Raw genomic sequence first — 18824 nt, forward strand, 5'->3', positions numbered from 1 at the left:
CCTAAGTTCTTCCAATTGGACAAAACATTGCCCAAGGATTCCCCAGGGTCACTCTAACCGAAATGCAGCCTGGAGAACAGAGTGCAGAGAAAAGTTAAAGGGGAAATGAGAACGAATGCAAATACGAAGTGTAGGATATGAGGAAGGAAAAAAAGGTAGGAGAAAGAAGGAGAGAAAAGAATAGGGCAGAGAAAGGAGAAGGATACAGAATCACTGGAAAGGAGGTGAGAAGAGCGATCCAGAGGTCTGTTAACCTCTCCTGTGGTGTGGGACAAATCAAGGAAGAGCAGCTAGTATAACTCTTCATCAGTTGATCTTTTCTTATTCTCTATTTCCAGTGGCAGGTAGGGGAAGTTACTTTGTTGCTGCTATCAGTTGGGAATGTGATTAGATGCTGGTAATTTTATATTTTATATTATTTTATTGAAATACAGTTGATTTACAATGCTGTGTCAGTAAGAAACTGTTATATATATATATGTGTGTGTGTATTCTTTTTTTATTCTTTTCTTTTCTATTATGGCTTATCACTGGATATTGAATATAGTTCCCTGGGCTATATAGTAGGACCTTGTTTATCCATTTTGTATATAATAGTTTGCATCTGTGAACCCCAAACTCTTTAATTCATCTCTCGCCTACCCTGCCTCCCTCTTGACAACCACAAGTCTGTCTACTGTGCCTGTGAGTCTGTTTCTGTTTTGTAGATAGGTTTATTTTTGTCATATTTTAAATTCCACATATAAGTGATATCATATTGTGTTTGTGTTTCTCCTTCTGACTTACTTCACTTGTATGATAATCTCTTAAGTCCATCCATGTTGCAAATGGCATTATTTCATTCTGCTTTATGGCTGAGTAATATTCCATTGTATATGTGTACCACCTGTTCTTTATCCATTCAGCTGTCAGTGGACATGTAGGTTGATTCCATGTTTTGGCTATTGTGAATAGCACTGCTGAGAAGTTAGGGATATATGTGTCTCTTCAGATCACACTTTTGTCCAGTTATATGCCCAGGAGTAGGACTGCTGCACCATATAGGTGCCAGTAATTTTAACATTAGCCTCAGTTCACCTGGGTTACTAAGGAAACGTGCTACAAAATCATGTAACGTATTTGAGGTAAAATTTCATGTTCTTTCATTAGGCAGATACTTACTGATTGCTTGATATGTCCCAAACACTGAGGCTATAAAAATGAATGAGATATTGTCCCTGCCCTCAGGATGTTTATGGTTTGAAGAGGTAGACAGATGAGTAAACAGATTCACAGTGTAATGTCTTAAAGCATTGGGGTATGAGGAAGCTTTGGTGCTTACCAAGCTATGGTGTTCAGAGGAGGCCCTTGATTCAAGCCTTGAAGAGGGAATTTGGGAAGGCAGCTTGGAGAAGTTGTCATTCACTCTGAGTCCCAAGTTGGTAAATTGCATAGTGAAGGGCAGGGAATGGTATTCCAGGCAGACGGAGCAAGAGCCCAAAGGCATAGAGCTCAGTCCATTCAGAAGTGTAACCATTTCACAGAGACATGAAAGATATTTGCATGATTCAGTTTGTGGTAATTTTTGTTCTGCAGTTTCAGGAATGTAGATATTGAGACTTGTCTATGTTCATAGAGCACAGTTAAAAATTTTTATTTTGTAGTAATAATTCTCTTTTAAGATGAAGACACTAGAAGTCACATTTCCTATCCAGATATTAAGGACAAAATGTAGGTAAAGCAGAGCTTTTGAATTAGCAAATAATGATTAACCCTTTGTACAGTAAAAGAAAGCAGCTGCAGTGGACAGCATATCCCTTTCTCATCCAACTTTTGGATTTCTGTTTTCTTTTGTTTTTAAAGGGGAGTGTGTGGACATTTAGGGTCTTTGTTTAGCTGCTTAGGATGTTTGGGGTAGAAAGTAGAGAAATGAGCTCAGGAATAATTGCTACTTATGGCAGAACAAAAGAAATTTGTTTGAGTAGCTCATTTGTCTGATAACACCTACTGAGCACAGGCAAGACTTCGTTAAGGACATTGTTTCAGAGAGACAGTTACTTCAACCAGATAAAACATTTATTCACCATTATTCACTGTGTAAAGTGTGTGGTGTCCATACTAAGAGCATATAAGAGTTCTTTGAGATGTGGATAAAGCTGCATTAAATAGAAACCTTATGTGAATTCATTGCACAATACTGGGATTTAACATAGATTAAAAGAAAAAAAAAACGTGTTATGTGTGGTTTAGAGAAGAATGCTTAGAATATAGTACGTATGTCCGTGGTCATTTCTCAGTTCTCTTAATCTCTCAGCAGTATTTGACCCTCCTTCCTCACTAGTTTCATTTTGCTTTTAGGATGCCACCCCCTTGGTTCTCTTTCTACCTCTCTAGCCCCTTCTTCTCAAATTCCTATGCAACATCGCCCTCCCACCCACCCCCCCCCCACACACACATTCACACACTTTTGGGCTGATTTCTTCTCATCTCATCAGCCTCCAATGATGGAGTACTCACATCACTCCTTGGATCCCTCCTCTGTGTACACTCATTTCCTAGGTTCTCTCTTTTAGGAACTTAAATACCATTTATACCTTGAGAATTATAAAGTATATATTACTAGCTTGAATATCTTTCTGTGAACTCAAAGAGTCTAATGTCAGCTGCCTACAGGATAATAGCTTCTTGAACTTGAAGTGAAGTCGCTCATTAGTGTCTGACTCTTTGCCACCCCGTGGACTGTAGCCCACCAGGCTCCTCCATCCATGGGATTCTCCAGGCAAAAACACTGGAGTGGGTTGCCATTTCCTTCTCCAAGGGATCTTCCCAACCCAGGGACTGAACCCGGGTCTACCACATTGTAGCTAGACACTTTACCGTCTGAGCCACCAGGGAAGTCCTTCTTGAATTTAGCGTATTCAAAACATTAACCCTGGAACTTCTCCTCTCAAACCTGTACCTATGTCAGTTTCTCCTCACCTCAGTTTCAGTTTTATAGAGGACTCTTCCTTGACTTTATTCTCCCCGCCCCCCCCCCCTTTCTGGGGGAGCTGTGTCACATGGCATGCAGGATCTTAGTTCTCCAACCAGGGATTGAACCCACACGCCTGCAATGGAAGCATGGTGTCTTAACTACTGGACCATGAGGGACGTCCCTCTTGACTCTGTTTTTTCTCTTTCTTTCATCATCCAGTCCACCAACAGGTCCTATGAGCTTTACCTTAAAATACATCCAGAGTTTGAACACTTCTCACCCCCTTCCCTGTTACTATTGGAATATAGTCTTCCTCCTTTTGCTCTCGGTCCCCCAGTCTAATCTTAACAGTGACCAGAGTAATTTTGTTAAGTGTATATCAAATCATGCCACTCCTCTGCTGAATACTGTCCACTGAGTCCCACCCAGAATAAACACTAAAGTCCTTAAAGTGCTCTACATGGTCGCGTGGGATCTTCAGTATCACCTCTCCCAGCTGCTCTGACTTCGTCTTCTACCACTCTCCCCTTGTGCTCTGGCCATACTGGTCTCTTTGCAGTTGCTCCAGCAAGCCAAGGTGTGGGACCATGGTAGTTTCTTTTTCTGGAACACTTCTTCCAGATGTCATATGGCTTTCTCCCTTGCCTCCTTCAGGTTCCTGCTCAACTGTCACCTAATCTATGAAGCTTTCCTTGGCCATCTTACCTATAGTAAAAACCATCTCTACTCTCTGCCTTTCTTGTTTCCTTTCCTGATATACTGTTCATGCATTCATTATTTAGATATTTTGAATGCTACCTACTGTGTGCCAGGCACTGTTTTAGGAACTCTCTTCTATAGTTTAATATTTGCCACCCATGAACAGAATGTAAATATCACCCACTTTTTTTGTTCTTTGCTGTATTCCCACCTTCTAGAACAGTAGCTACCACATAGCAGTTGAATGAATAAATTTATTCATTTTTAAACAGAAATGTATTGAATAAATATTAGTAGAAGGTTGTGTACCAGATAATGAGGGGAAGATCTGTATGAACAAGACATTGTTCCTGCCTCAAATTGCTCACTCTAAAAAATACTTATTTTGAACTGTGCTTTCTAGTGGGATAAAATGATAAATCATTTTAGAATTGGGGTGGTAAGAATGGGTGTGCAGTGATATGGTTATCTTCAGAGCCTGCCTTGTTAGGCTGATCAATAATTTGCACTGTTTTGGGGAGGGTAGGATTGATTATACCTCACTGCATGACTGGCTTTTGGGGTTACAACGTCTCTTTGATCTTGCCTTGTTAGAGCAAGAGTTTCTTAAAAATCCTATTAATCAGTCTTGGTTCTTTTTAGGTACCTTCTAGGAACCTTTTATCGTAACCACTTCCTCTCAGGATTAGAGAAGGAGTTTACTATCTTTACCTTCCTGCATGTCTGAAAATTCTTCTCCAGAGGCCCTGGCCAGACACTAGCTCTGTGGTTGTGACCCTCTCTGAACCTCAGTTTCTCTGCCTGTCAAATGGAGATAATGATGAATGACACTAATCTTCTTGTGAGGATTAAGTGACTAAATAATATACTAGTTTTGAGGACAGGAAAGTGGAAAGGGGAAGGACCTAGGGAACAATTGTTTTAAAAAGTAAATACTGTATATCTGTGCTTTATTTTGAAAAACTTAATAAGCATATGTTTCTTTTCTAATGAGAGTAGTGAAGATTTTATTTTTAAAAACACAGGCTTCAATATATTGTTTTCGTTTTTAAAAACAGACAACTTTTAAAAATAAAGTTTACAAAAAAAAATAAAAATAAAAATAACGTTTACTTATTTTTGGCTGTACTACATCTCTGCTGCTCTGTGTGGGCCTTCTGTAGCTGGAGCAAGTGGGGCCTCCTCTTGGTCAGGGTGTGAGGGCTTCTCACTGTGGTGGCTTCTCTTGTTGCAGAGCACAGGCTCTAGGGGTGCGGGCTTTAGTAGTTGTGGCACACAGGCTCAGTAGTTGTGGCTCCTGGGCTTAGTTGTACATGGCATGTGTGATCTTTCTGTACCAGGAATTGAACCTGTGTCCCCTTCATTGGCAGGTGGATTCTTACTGTTAAAATAGCCTTATCTAATCTTTGCTGTAACCCTTATCCCTATTTTATAGAAACAGAGAGATTAGGAAACTTGCTTAAGGTCACACAGTAAGTGGTAGAGCTGGGATTTGAGTAAGCATTCTGGCTCGGGAGCCCCTGCTCCCAACCTCTACACTCTACTGCTTCTATTCCTCTTTTACCTGTTTAAAGTACGTAGTATGGATCAATAGTGTGGGACTTAGTAGGGCCAGTCCTACTGAAAAATGGGAATAAAGAATAAAGAGACCTGGGATCTTGTCTTGACTCTGTCGTCAGCTTGCCACATCTAGAACTTTACTTTTCTCAGCCTGTTGTCCGCATTTATTAAACAAAGGAGTCTCTCTGGATGGTCTCTGAGATAGTCCTTCTAGCTCTGATGTTCTGTGGTTGGTCGTATGAAGTGAGGAGGGTAATGCTTGCTCAGCTCCTTGATTTGGCACATTGGTATTTGTGAGATTTGAGGGAGTTTGCTTTGTGCAAATGGAGATGCTAGATTTCAGGGCAAAGAATGAGCTGCCTTTCTGAGGAAGGTAGATCGGAGCTCCTTTTTTGAGGCTGGTTGCCAAGGGAACCTAGCCTCTGGCCAGCGACAAGCAGGAATTCTTTGGTTGAGAGTGGGGAGCAGATAACTAAAACAAGCAGCACATTTAGGTTTCACTTTCCACCCCCCACCCCCACTCCCCACAGCTAGCTGCTAGTTTCATACAGTTTCTACGTTAGGCATTGTTTTAAGTGCTTTATAAAGTATGGTATTATTTAATCTTCTTAGTAATCTTACGAGATGGGTACTATTATTTGGGTTCTAAATGTATAGACAATAAGAGTGAAGTAAATAGAGTTAAATAATTTGTCCACTTTTACTTAAGTGAAAAGTGGTACCACATCCACGAAATTGAACTGGCTTCTTGGTCGGTCGGAGCTTGAAAAAAAATGCAAAGGAAAAATTCTTTAGTTGTTTATTAGTGGTTTTTGTTTTATTTATTTGCTTTATTTACAATGATAGACTCTTGGCATTGGAAAGGGTCTTTGAGGTAATATAGTCAGTCTCCTTGTCTCCAGTCTCCCATTCAGTTACAGGATTGCTTTCTATAGTCCCATGACAGATATGATCATTTAAACTATTTTTGAATAGTTCCATTGCTGGGAAGCTCATCACTTCTCAAGGAATCTAATTATATATATATGTGTGTGTGTATATATATATTTTTAATTTTCCATTAGTTATTACAGGATATTGAGTATGTCCTACACTGTAGAGTAGGACCACTTTGTTTATCTGTTTTATATATAGTTGTTTGTGTCTGCTAGTCCCAAACTCTTTATTTATCCTTCCTGTACCCGTTTTCTCTTTTGGTAACTATAAGTTTGTTTTCTATGTCTGTGAGTCTGTTCTTGTTTTGTGAATAAATTCATTGGTATCTATTTTAGATTCCACATGTAAGTGATATCATGTGGTATTTGTCTTTTTCTTTCTGACTTCACTTAGTACGATAGTCTCCAGGTCCATCCATGTTGCTGCAAATGACATTATTTTGTTATTTTTAATGACTGAGTAATATTTCATTGTGTATATATATTGCTTACATATATGCATCTATTGATGGCCATTTAGGTTGTTTCCATGTCTTGGCTATTGTACAGAGTACTGCTGTGAACATTGAGGTGCCTGTATCTTTTATTTTTTTCATTGTCCAGAGAAATTTAACAGGTTTATTTATAATTGTTATAAAGTTGAACTGCTGAAACTTGTTCACTGAAACATTTTGACTTGCATTAATGCCTTTATGCCCCTGCATTTGTATTAAAAATTCACACACAAATGAAAATGGAAAAACTGCCAATACCTGATTTCTGTATTCTCTTTTTCCATATGCAAACATATATTTAGGTATGTTTTGACCCTATGGGGAAAAAAAAAAATCTAATGTTCAGAACTTCCAATAATAGGAAGAAGAGAAAAAAATATTTTTAAAGAATGAAATATTTCCCATCAGAGTGGATTCTTAAGCATGTTTTCCATGTATGTGGTGTGCTAGCTGGATGTCACTTGGCATAATCGTTGCATGTTTGGCATGGATAACACACAGGTTGGTATCTTCAAAACAGCTGACCACAGATAGATTTCACTTGCCTCTTTCGAAGGACCAATAGCTGCACTCTAGAAGTGCAAATCCGTTTTGAAGTCCCGAGCAACTTCCCACACTGGAAGGAAAGTTGGTGAATCAGGAATTCAGTGGACTTCTGATAATTCTAATTTCATGGAGTGCTGCAATACCAGGCCTGTAATGATGAGATTTCTTCACCCTTGCAATAGAGGGCATACTCTTTGTGAGAGGCTTTTGTAGCCAGTTGGTTCCTTAGTGCTTTACCACAAGTGAATTTGCAGGCTGTCTGCTTTGTATGAGCCATGGTATAGAGACCTTCTTACTTAACCTTATTCCCTTCAGCTGGAACTCAGTTGCCTGTATACTTTTGAATTAGAGTTTTCTCTGAATATATGTCCACTAGTAGGATTGCTGAATAATATGGCAACTCTGTTTTTTTTTAAGGAACCTCCAGTTGTTTCCATTGTGGCTGCACCAATTTACATTCCCATTCACAGTGTAGGAAGTTTCCCTTTTCTCCATACCCTCTCCAGCATTTGTTATTTGTAGACCTTTTTAGTGATGGCACATTCTGACCCATGTGAGGTAATTCTTCATTGTAGTTTTTAAGTAAAAGCATTTATTTATTTGGCCGCCCTGGGTCGTAGTTGCGGCACACGTGATCTTTGTTGTGTCATGTGGGATTGTTTGGTGCAGTGTGTGGACTCTTCTGGTTGTGGTGTGTGGGCTCAGTAGTTGTGGCTCACAGGCTTTCTAGTTGCAGCACATAGACTTAGTTTCTCTGGGGCATGTGGGATTTTAGTTCTCCAACCAGGGATTGAACTGGTGTCTCCTGCATAGCAAGGCAGATTCTTAACCACTGGACCATCAGGGAAGTCCCTTCATTGTAGTTCTGATTTGTATTTCTCTAATATTTGGGCTTCCCTTGTGGCTCAGCTGGTAAAGAATCCGCCTGCAATGTGGGAGACCTGGGTTTGATCCCTGGGTTGGGAAGATCCCCTGGAGAAGGGAAAGGCTACTCACTCCAGTATTCTGGCCTGGAGAATTCCATGGACTATATAGTCCATGGGGTCGCAAAGAGTATTTCTCTAATAATTAGCAATGTTGAACATCTTTTCATGTGCCTATTGGCCATCTGTATGTTTTCTTTGGACAAATGTCTGTTTAGGTCTGCCCATTTTTTGATTGGGTTGTTTGATTTTTTGTTATTGAGTTGTGTGAGCTGTTTGTATATTTTGCCAATAAAGCCCTTGTCAAGTGTGTTATTTGCAAATATTTTCTCCCATTCTGTAGATTATCTTTTCATTTTGTTTATGGTTTCTTCCATTATATTGTTGAGTAGCTCTTTTTGATAGAAAATTATTTCTTGTTTTGAATTGAAATCTAATTGCGATCTGTTCTCATCGGTTATAGCCTGTATCTTTCATATCCAATTGTGAGAATGTTTAAAGACACTCTTCCTATTTATAAGGAATATTTGCAGTTTTCTCATAGCATCTAAGCTTGCAGTTCAGATTGGTCAGCACAAAAGCAATCTGTCTCTCTCACTGTTCGCAAGTGCAGCCTTGCACTTCTTGTGATTAGTTAGCACAAAATGTGGGCCGTTCCCACATTCTTGGAGAACGAATGGATAGTGAACTGAATCTGTTCAATTCGCTGCGAGTCTGGCAGATTTGCAGTTCTCTGCTCAGAATCTCTAGGCCATCAGGCTGTAGCCCCCGTATATACTGCCAGAGATCACAAAATGTCGGGAAGTTTATCCGGGCACTTGATGAAACTGCATTTACTTTGTCAGGCCACTAGGTGATGAGCAACTCACAAACCCGACTGTCAGGGAGGGTTGTGAATAGGACAGTTTCTCTTTGTACTTGGAAACACTGTCTAAAGTCACCTAGTAAATTTCATTAAATGGTTTTTCTTGGGGGGAGGAGAAACATGTCTCACGTATTCTTTGTCTTTCTCAGCTTTGATTCAATTTTAAGTATTAATTGGAGGGGGGATGGCTGCGCTCCGCAGCATTCCTGTATCAGGGATCAAATCTGTGCCTCCTTCAGTGGAAGCACGGAGTCTTAACCTCTGGACCACCAGGGAAGAAGTTCTTTAAATATTAATTTGACTAGGACACTTTGAGTGATTTTTTTTTTTTTTTTAAGAAAAGGGGCTTAGATGCTACTTTCAGGGTCCATTTATTTATTTACTTTGTGTGTGTGTATCTTGTATCTTCATGTGTGAATGATGTCAGCTAGGTTTAAGATTCTTGAATAGTAGTCCTAGTCTCTACGAAGTGTGGCTTCCCAGATGGTGCAATGGTAAAGAATCTGCCTGCCAATGCAGGAGATGCAAGAGACGTGGATTCGACTTTTGGGTCAGGAATATGCCCTGGAGTAGGAAGTGGCAAGCCACTACAGTATTCTTGCCTGGAAAATTCCATGTGCAAAGGAGCATGGTGGGCTACAGTACAATGGGTCGCAAAGGGTTGGATAAGACTGAGTAACTGAGCACACACGCTACAAAGTATATAGCTTTCTATTGTCTAATTTCTAGTGACTAAGATTAAAATTCCAGTGTCAATAGGATTCTTTTCCCTTTGTAAGTAATAGCCACTTGTCTTTGAAAGTTTGTTTTTTCTTCATGCTTAGTGTTTTATCATGATAGATTTAGATATGATATTTAAAAGAAACTCTGCTTGCCACTTGATGAACCTTTTAGACTTAAAAACCTAAGTTTTTTCTCAGTTAAGGGAAGTTTTATTGCTTTCCTTATGTCTGTTTCCAACCCCCTTACTTTGTAGATGAAGAAACTGAGCCCAGAAAGGTTAAGTGACTTACCTAAGGGTCACTCAGGTAGTTAAAATGAATCTCAAGAAAATAAACTGACTCTTGTAATGAGGTACACTTTCATTGTATTGAGTATTGCTGTAGTGAGAGAGCCATCATGAACTGATTGGTGATTTTTTAGTGGGACAAGAGTTTTTCCAAGGGTTCATGAGAAGATAAAGACAGAACAGGGGGTGATAGAATTCGTTACTATTACAATGTGGCCCATGTGAATGACTGCAGAATTAAGAAATCCCCCCAATACCCCAGCTATTGGAGATACCCCAAAGCTCTAAAATTTAATAAAGCCAAGAAGTTTTTTGAGTATTTGGAGAATTATATTTTTAGTTGTCAGCAGTAGGATTATCATGGTCATTCTCTGTTGTAAATATTGGGAAATGTATAAATGGCATCTGAAGGCTTGGAGACAGACATCATTAACTGCCTTATCAGTGGTCTGGTTTCTGTTTTGAATTCCAGCATGGGACCCTTTTCTCCTGGGAACCACCTGTTCTTGGGCTCTGTTGATCTTTGGATTTCCCCAGCCTTTCAGTCCCTTTCAGTTTTGAAATGAAACCTACCCCAGAGGGTGAGGTCAGGTACCGAGAGGACTTTGACAGCTCACACCAGATTGTTTTCTTTTCAGAGCTGTTCGGTATGTGACTATGTGATGCGTGAGGCACAGCAGGCTGTGATAGAGACTAATTGACGGTGAGTCAGTTATTGGGTAAGACCTAGGCAGTGTCATCTCTTTGGGTAGCCAGGAAAACATGTAGACCAAATATATCGTCTTTCATCCTCAGGAGGTTAAGAGCACAATCACCAGAGATCTGTCCTGATTTCTCTGCCTTTGGTTTATTGACGAAGGAAAGGCTTTATTTCAGTGTCCTTGCTCCTCATTTGTAGAACCTTCTTTCTTTTCAGGAAGGAGCCAAGTCCCTGGTCTCTTTCTGCTGTTCCAGAAATTTTCTAAACTTTCACGCTGTGCCTCCTGCAGTTGCTGCTTTGATCTGCAGTGACTCTTCTGGATATGCCTAGACAACCTTCCACCATGCCCCAGCCCCTTCATAGAATGCAGCTTCCCCTCTTCCTTTTGCTGTGAATGTGGTTTCCACCATATTGTCTCACTGTATCTTCATGAGTGGGGCTGACGATCTCTTCAGCTTGTCCCACACTGCATCCCCTGATTTTGTCTGACTGTCCCCCAGCCTCATCCCCCAGCACTGCAGAGCTGCTTCCAGATCTTCAAGTACTTTTTACCTTTTGAGATTGCTGCTGGCCAGCAAGGCCACCTGATTCCTGTCTTTGAAGCTGGCATCTTCACACTCATTCTCTCATATTTGTTTAGGACTTAGGCATTTCACCCTCCTCCAGGGGTTCTGGCCCAGTCTAGGGGATCTGTGGCCAGACTTGGTCTGGGGCCAAGGATTCAGGCTAGAGTGTAGAATTAGGGGGTTTGGTGTTGACTTCTCAGACATGGAGAGATGGCAAGCCGGAAGATTTAAACATCAAGGCCAGTCGAAGGTGGAAGAAACAGAAAGTTTAGTATTTGAAGTAAAGGATGTCCTTTGTAGGCTCCCTCTTTTCCAGCGTTTCAAAACTGAGTTATTTTTTTAGAACAGTTTTAGGTTCATAGCAAAATTGAGAAGAAGGTGTAGGAATTCCCATTATTTTTTGAAAAACTGATCTTTAATTTTATAGACAATATAATAATATAGTCTAAAAAAATCAAAACATGTAGGTTTTTAAAAAGGTTTTTGAAAGTATTTTTACTTCAGATTGAAAAATGAACAGCTTCCACACTGTCCATTGGAAGATACACAGTATTCATGAATACAGTGCTGGTCAGTTGAGGAAAGGTACAGGCTTCAATTTCTCCCTTACGCTTTTCTTTAAGAAAGATACTATACCAAAAAGAAACTTCAGCAGTACAAGGAAAACTATTTTCCCAGAAGTTTATGAAAACCTAAGTTTCCCAGTGGAATCAATATTATCCTCCAGCTGCCACCACCTTAATATAACCTCATGCTTATTAGAACACTAATAGCTGCACCAAGAGAAAGAGTACATTTGCTTTCAACCATGAGGGTTATTCTTTAAAAAATGTAACATAGATCTCTGCAAGTAGTGTCTGAAATAGACAGCTAATACTGGATTTAATATTATTTTACAAATAATTGTTCTCTTAGCAGTAAATTTAAGTCTACACACTCACAGTAGTGTTAGAAAATAAATACTATGATTATGTGCTATATGTTATGACAAACTAGTTTCAAAAAACAAAAGCTCAACATCTTGATAAAAATTCTCATCAGAATAAAATGTAACTAAAATTTAAAACATTGTCGAAATCACACCACATTTAAAATCTTCCACAATTTACACAAGTATGAATTTCCAGTTTTGGAGCACCTTTTTCTGTTGTGAATTAAAATATGAATATGTTAAAAACTGTTAATTTCAAAACCTTATAGGTGTTTTAAATACTCCTGCTCTCCTATTTCAATTATTTCTATATTCCCAGAGTGAAGTTGCTCAGTTGTGTCTGACTCTTTGCAACCCCATGGACTGTAGCCCACCAGGCTCCTCCATCCATGGAATTTTCTAGGCAAGAGTACTGGAGTGGGTTGCCATTTCCTTCTCCAGAGGCAACCTGTTAAGTTTAGAAAGTACCTCCCAGACTTTGTGTTTTCATACATACGTATGAACCCAGATAAAATTTAAAGTGCTATTTTTGTGTTTTATTTATTTACACAAATGGGGTCACATTTTATGTATCATTCATGTATTTCTTTCTTTGATTCAGTAATGTGCCTTGACAGTATTCCATATTGGTACATGAAGATAGGTCTCATTCTTTTTGGCTACCGTATAGTGTTTCATAGACTAGATGTATTATGTTTTATTTACCTTTTTTTCTATTGAGGGACATTAAGGTATTATTTTCTGTTGTCAGTGATTCTTTTTGTGCTTTTTAAAACTTTTTTTGGTTTCTCTTTTTTTCTTATGTAGTTTAAAATTTTTTATTTTTTTATTTTTTATTGAACTTTTTGTGGTTTAAAAGTCATCATTCTGTTTCTAGGCCTTTTTTTTCCCTTTTCTTTTCTTCTTATACCCCCTAGGTGGTCTCAGCCTCTCTGACCACTTCAGTTACCGTCTGCACGTGGATGATGCCCAGATCACTCTCCAGACCAGACTATCCAATTGCTCACACGGACAACTTCACTGGGACGTTTTGAAGACTCAGCAGAATGCAGCTCCTGCTCTGCCCCTCTTGCTTCTCCTCCAGTGTCTTGTCACGTGGTAAATAGCACCACCACCCATGCAGTTGCTGGGCCCAAAGCCTAGTGGTCATTCCAGGTCCTCTCTCCGCTTTTCCCAGCTGACAGCCAGCCTGTCACAGGACTTGTCCTCCCCAGTATTTCTTGGATCCAGTTGCTTTCTTCTTCCTTGCTGCTGTCCTGTACCTTAGTTTTCTAATTTATAAAATATAGTATTTGTGAGGATTTAAATGAATTAATGTATGTAAAATGCTTAGAACAATGGATAGGCATCTAGAATGTGCTGTGTGAGTATTAGCTATTATCATCATTGTTATTGTCTGCTTTTTGTTCCTCTTAATGTTCCGTTCAGTTCAGTCGCTCAGTCGTGTCCGACTCTTTGCGAACCCATGACCTCCCTGTCCATCACCAACTCCCGGAGTCCACCCAAACCCATGTCCATCCACTTTCATTTTTGTCTGCAGTCTTGATTTTATTCTCCTACCTTGATTCCGTTCTCCACACTGCAGCCAGAGTGATCTTTATAAAATGTAAGAATGATCATGATCTAACTCCTCTGCATGTATGTACTCTTAGCACACTTAGAATGCTTTTTCCCTTGATTTTTGAATGGCTCATTCCTTTTTATTTAGATGTACCTACTTTTATTTTTTTATTATTTAAAATTTTTTTTGACTGTGCCATGTGGCATATGGGATCTTAGTTCAACTAGATATTGAACCTACACCCCCTGGATTGAAAGTGCAGAGTCTTAACCACTGGACCACCTGGAAGTCCCTGGATACCTACTTCTAAATGTCATCTCCTCAGAGAGGCTTTCCCCTGACCACCTAATGATTATGAAGTAGCCCCTTATATATGTATATTCCAGGACATCACCTATTTATTTCTTTACATAGCACTTGCTCATAAGTGATATTTGTCTAGTTTAGCCACAAATTTGTTTATAGTTTCCACCAATTGGAATGTAAATTCTCTGAGAGTAGGGATATTGTCTGTTTTATTTACAGCAGTAAAACAGGACAATGCCTGGCACATTGTAAGCATTCAGTGAATACTTGTTAAGAGAATGATAAAACAGCTTCATATGTCTTACAAGACCCTCCTTCTTGGTCTCTCCAGCATCATCTGCCATGGTGTACTCTCTACCTTGATCTCCCCAGGTCATCCCCAGGTCTCTTCAGTTAAGCTTTCTTGCTGGAGGGACTTTACATAGGCTGTTTAATGTGCTCAGAACATGCTTCCTTAAATGCCCCGCCACTGCTTGGGTATCTCCTATCGATCCTTGGCCATGGCCACGGGGACTTGGCCATGAAAGGGGCATGAGTACCTAGGATCACGGTTGAGGATCTGAATAGGCGGATTGTTTGAGTGTTTGATGGCAGAGTAGCTGAGAGTGGAGTGCAATCCTAAGCAAGCAAGGAAAAAAGCAAAAGGCTTAGGGATAATAAGATGAGGCAAGGATGAAGTTGGAAGCTGAATCATTAGGTGAAAAACCTAGAGAATCAGGATCATGGGTGGAGTATAAGAAGGGATAGGGCAAGCAGTTCAGGATTAAAGCCATAAATAATCTTTGGAATTACTAAAATTATCTTCTAGCATTGTTACTTCTTTAGTGTAAAACCAGCTGTTGGATTATAGGAAGGATCAGGTAGTTAACACATAAAAGTTTGAACTAAATTTTGTGTTGCTTTGTGTTTTATATGCTACTTAAAGTCAAATCCCCAGAAATCCTATCTTACCTCACCCTGCCCCTGCTTTAATTTCTGCTCCTAGGAGCTTACCTTCCCTCCTTTTAAATGTATTAGGCTCAACTCGCTCATATTTTTAATAAGTTTCCTGTACAGAAGCCTTCAGCAATCTCCGTGCTCCCTTCTGGTAGGCTGAGGGTTCTCCCTTCAGGTATGGTGAGCACTCCTTCAGGCTATCTCCTCCCTCCAAATTAAGCATAGGAGCTAGCCTCAGGAGTTCAGGACTTCCTGCCTAACCTGAATCTGTGGAATTTCTCTCTGAAGTTTGAGGGACATGAGAGTGTAGAATATAGGGTGGGACTCTTGGTGAGGCCTAGTAAAGAGTAGTGAAAGGCTGGCTGGGTATGCATGGATGGTAGGATCTGAAGGTTGAAGGCAGTGGGCTTCAAAGTTTCTTACCTGGAGTTGTCCTAGAGTTTATGGCAATGTTAGAGGGCTCTGATGTGCCAAGTAAGGAATCTTGGTGAGTAGGGCTAAGTCATTACCCTTTAGAGGTGTTCTGTATGTTTTTCTGGTAGCCTGGTGCTCTTCTACAGCCTGACCAATAACTGGCATCGTGGTGGATGCTAAAGGGGAATCACTGGGATAGAAACAGTACTTACTGATTAGTGGTGTTGTCCCCCTTATGATGGTTGGATGGAGTGCTTGTCTGCACATACTGGACATCCAAGGCCCAGTCAGCTGGTCTGTGTGAGATGAATCCTCTGCACTCCCCTCCTAGTGCTTCCTGGGAAAACCCAACGTAAGGCAGCTGGAGATCATGGCCATCGTTAGTGATTGCCCCAAAAGTGCTACCCGTCTTTGATTGCTCTGCTCTCTAATCCCCATGCTCTGATGTCCTGCCTTCCATTTTCTGCTTTGGGGGCCTTCAAATTTCATAAGCCCTTCTGACTCCTTTTTTAGTTTATTTCCTGCCCAGCTTGAGTCTTGGCTCTGTGCAGTCCCCTGGTTTTGACATTGCCAGTCAGCTTTCCTCCATTAGCCCTATTCCTAGAGCTACGGTTTTGAGGCTTTAATATATCAGAATTACCCATGGAGGCAAGTGTTGAAGAGTTGGATACTTATCTAAAATGCAGATTCCTGGGAGAATGGACACATGTATATATATGGCTGAGTCACACTCTTATGCACCTGAAACTGTCACAACATTGTTAATCGGCTGGCTGTACTCCAGTATAAAATAAAAAAGGCAAATTCCTGGTCTTTACTCCTGCTATCCTGTTTAAATTGATATGGGTGGTAAGCAGGAATCTGTATTTTGATTGGCCTTCTAGGTGACTCTCACACCAGTCATCATCTACAGACCATATTTGGAGAAACTCTGACTTAGAGGACTCTTTTGACCACCTTCCCCTTATCCCTCCCCTAAAGGGGAGGGAAAAGGATTTGAACTCTTTACTTGGATCCTGAGGTCCCAGGAAACTCAGACTGTCACCGGTCATCCAGTGGGGACAGTGGATAACTGTCTCTGTGTACCTCATCTTCTCATTGCTGGTGGTAGGCACACATTCCCAGTGAGGCAGACTCTACCTGGTAAGAGGGCCTTAATGACCCGGTAGACTGCTGGTCAGTAGCTCTGGAATATACTGGGGACTTAGGCTTTGGACTGAGAAAGCAGAATGGAACATAGACTTTGAAGGCTGTCAACTGCACTTCAGATTTGCCTCTGGGATGCTTGTCTCTCTGTACACAGTGACCGTGCCCTAATGTAGGCTGTCTTTTGGTCTCCAAGCTATTGTCACTCCCTATTGCAGCCATCCTCTAAAAAGCTTCTACTGTCCTTAAAAAAAACAACCCAGCCTCGTCTCTCCTTTTAAAGTCCTGTGTTGCATTTGTGTTACCTATACAGTCAGGTCCAGATGTCTCAGGTTGGAACAAAGTCTTGCACATTTTGGCTCAAATTGTGGCCTACAAGGCCTAGTAAGATCTGGTCCCTCCCTGTATTTCAAGTCTCATTTCAAGTCCCTCTTCCCCTTATCTCCTGCATGCATCATCACCTGCTTTCAGTTCTCTGGCTTCAGGCCTTTGCCTAGAATACTGTTTACCCTGATTTCTTCACCTCATCATCCTTTGCCTTTAGGTTTCAGTTGAGCATTATCTCATTTTGGAGGTCTTTTTTGGCCTCTCTATGTAAAGCACACCACATTATTATAGCACCCTGTTTGCTTCCACTAGACCACTTACTGCTTTTTACTCTTTCTCTCTTACTACACTGTAAGCTCCATGAGGACAGGGACCTTCTTGCTCATGATTCTGTCTTTAGCGCCTAGTGTGTAGAGGTACTCAGTAAGGACTTGTTGATTAAGTTGCCTTTCACCTTCTTATTAGTACCTGCGATGGCACTTTGTGGCTCTGCGCAGTTCTTACCCTGGGCATGTGTGTTGTTACCTCTGCCAGAGGCAGCCTTTCTCTCGTTGACTGATCAGATTCCTTCTTGTTGTTTACCACTTCTCTGAGCAATTTCTGGACTTCCCCAGGCAGTTCTAATTCAATAGAGAAAGTACTTTGGTCCTCTTGAATGGACTTTTCACCCTGTATGGCAATTTTCCTTATGTGGGAGATACATGGCATTGCTCTTGGTCTACAGATGACAAGCCAGAGGCTCTGAGAAGTGGATTAACTTGGAATAACTGAGATTCAAACCTTGTGAGTCTATAGAGCCCTCAGTTGTTCTGTCTCACTGTGCTTTCTCTAAAAGACACCAAATAGCAGACTCAGAGACTCTGAAGTGAAGGAGGTGTTTTTAGAAAAAATTACTTAAGTAATGAATGTGTGTGTGTATGTATGTATGTATATTTTTAATTTTCTGAGTGTTAAACACAGTAAAGGGTAGAAGTAGTTCGCCCTCATCAGAGGTTTTGCTTTTGGCAGTTTCAGATACTTCAGGTCTGAGAATATGAAATGGAAAATTCCAGGAATAAACAATTCGTAAGTTTTTAATTGCATGTTGTTCTCAGTAATGTGATGAAATCTTGTGCCATCCTTCTCCTTCCTGTCCAGGATGTGAATCATCGTTTAGTTCAGCATACCTACGCTCTGTATGCTATAGGAAAAAACATAGTATATATAGGGTTTGGTATTGTCCATGGTTCCAAGATTTGGAATGTATCCCACACAGATAAGGGAGGACTGCTATATCATTGACAAACCATTTATAAAGATAGATGATAGAATGAAGGATGAACAAATTATTCAGAGGATGGTGTGTGTATTCCACAACATAGAGCCTAGTAGAGATGAGCCTAAGTGAAGCACTGTTAAATTCAAACTAAAGCAAATGTCAGTTATCATTCATAATTGGGTTTCCCAGGTGGCGCTAATAGTAAAGAACCCGATTGCCAATGCAGGAGACGTAAAAGATGTGGGTTCAATTCCTGGGTTGGAAAGATCCCCTGGAGAAGAGCATGGCAACCCACTCCAGTATTCTTGCCTGGAGAATCCTGTGGACATAGGAGCCTGGCAGGCTAAAGTCCCTAGCATCGCAGCATTGGACATGACTTAGCTCACAGCACAGTTGCTTGGAAGTATTATGAAGGGTAAAATCTGAACATTTTTGTTGTGGGGGAAAAATGTGCAAAAATTGGTGTGCAAAGCCGTTAACACATTTGGATAAAAAATGTCTTACTGTATGTTGATAAGGGACTAGTTGATATGGTGGATAGCACCATATTATATAGCACTTAAAAAGATATACCCACCTTTTCACACACGTGTGCACACACACACAATACACAGATACGGAGCAATCTCTAAGGTCTATTGTTAAGAGAAAACTAAAGCAAGCAAGATAAGAGTTTATGGCATGCTAGTATTAGT

The 18824-nt window shown here is 40.4% G+C and overlaps 1 long non-coding RNA gene across 1 annotated transcript in view; it reads left to right on the plus strand.

Annotated features, from left to right (window-relative positions):
• Positions 1-18824, plus strand: part of LOC138080250 (uncharacterized) — a 59018-nt gene that overhangs the window by 2946 nt on the left and 37248 nt on the right. The window lies entirely within an intron of this gene.

This window comes from Capricornis sumatraensis, chromosome 1 (genome assembly GCF_032405125.1).
Source record: "Capricornis sumatraensis isolate serow.1 chromosome 1, serow.2, whole genome shotgun sequence".
Classification (NCBI taxonomy): domain Eukaryota; kingdom Metazoa; phylum Chordata; class Mammalia; order Artiodactyla; family Bovidae; genus Capricornis; species Capricornis sumatraensis.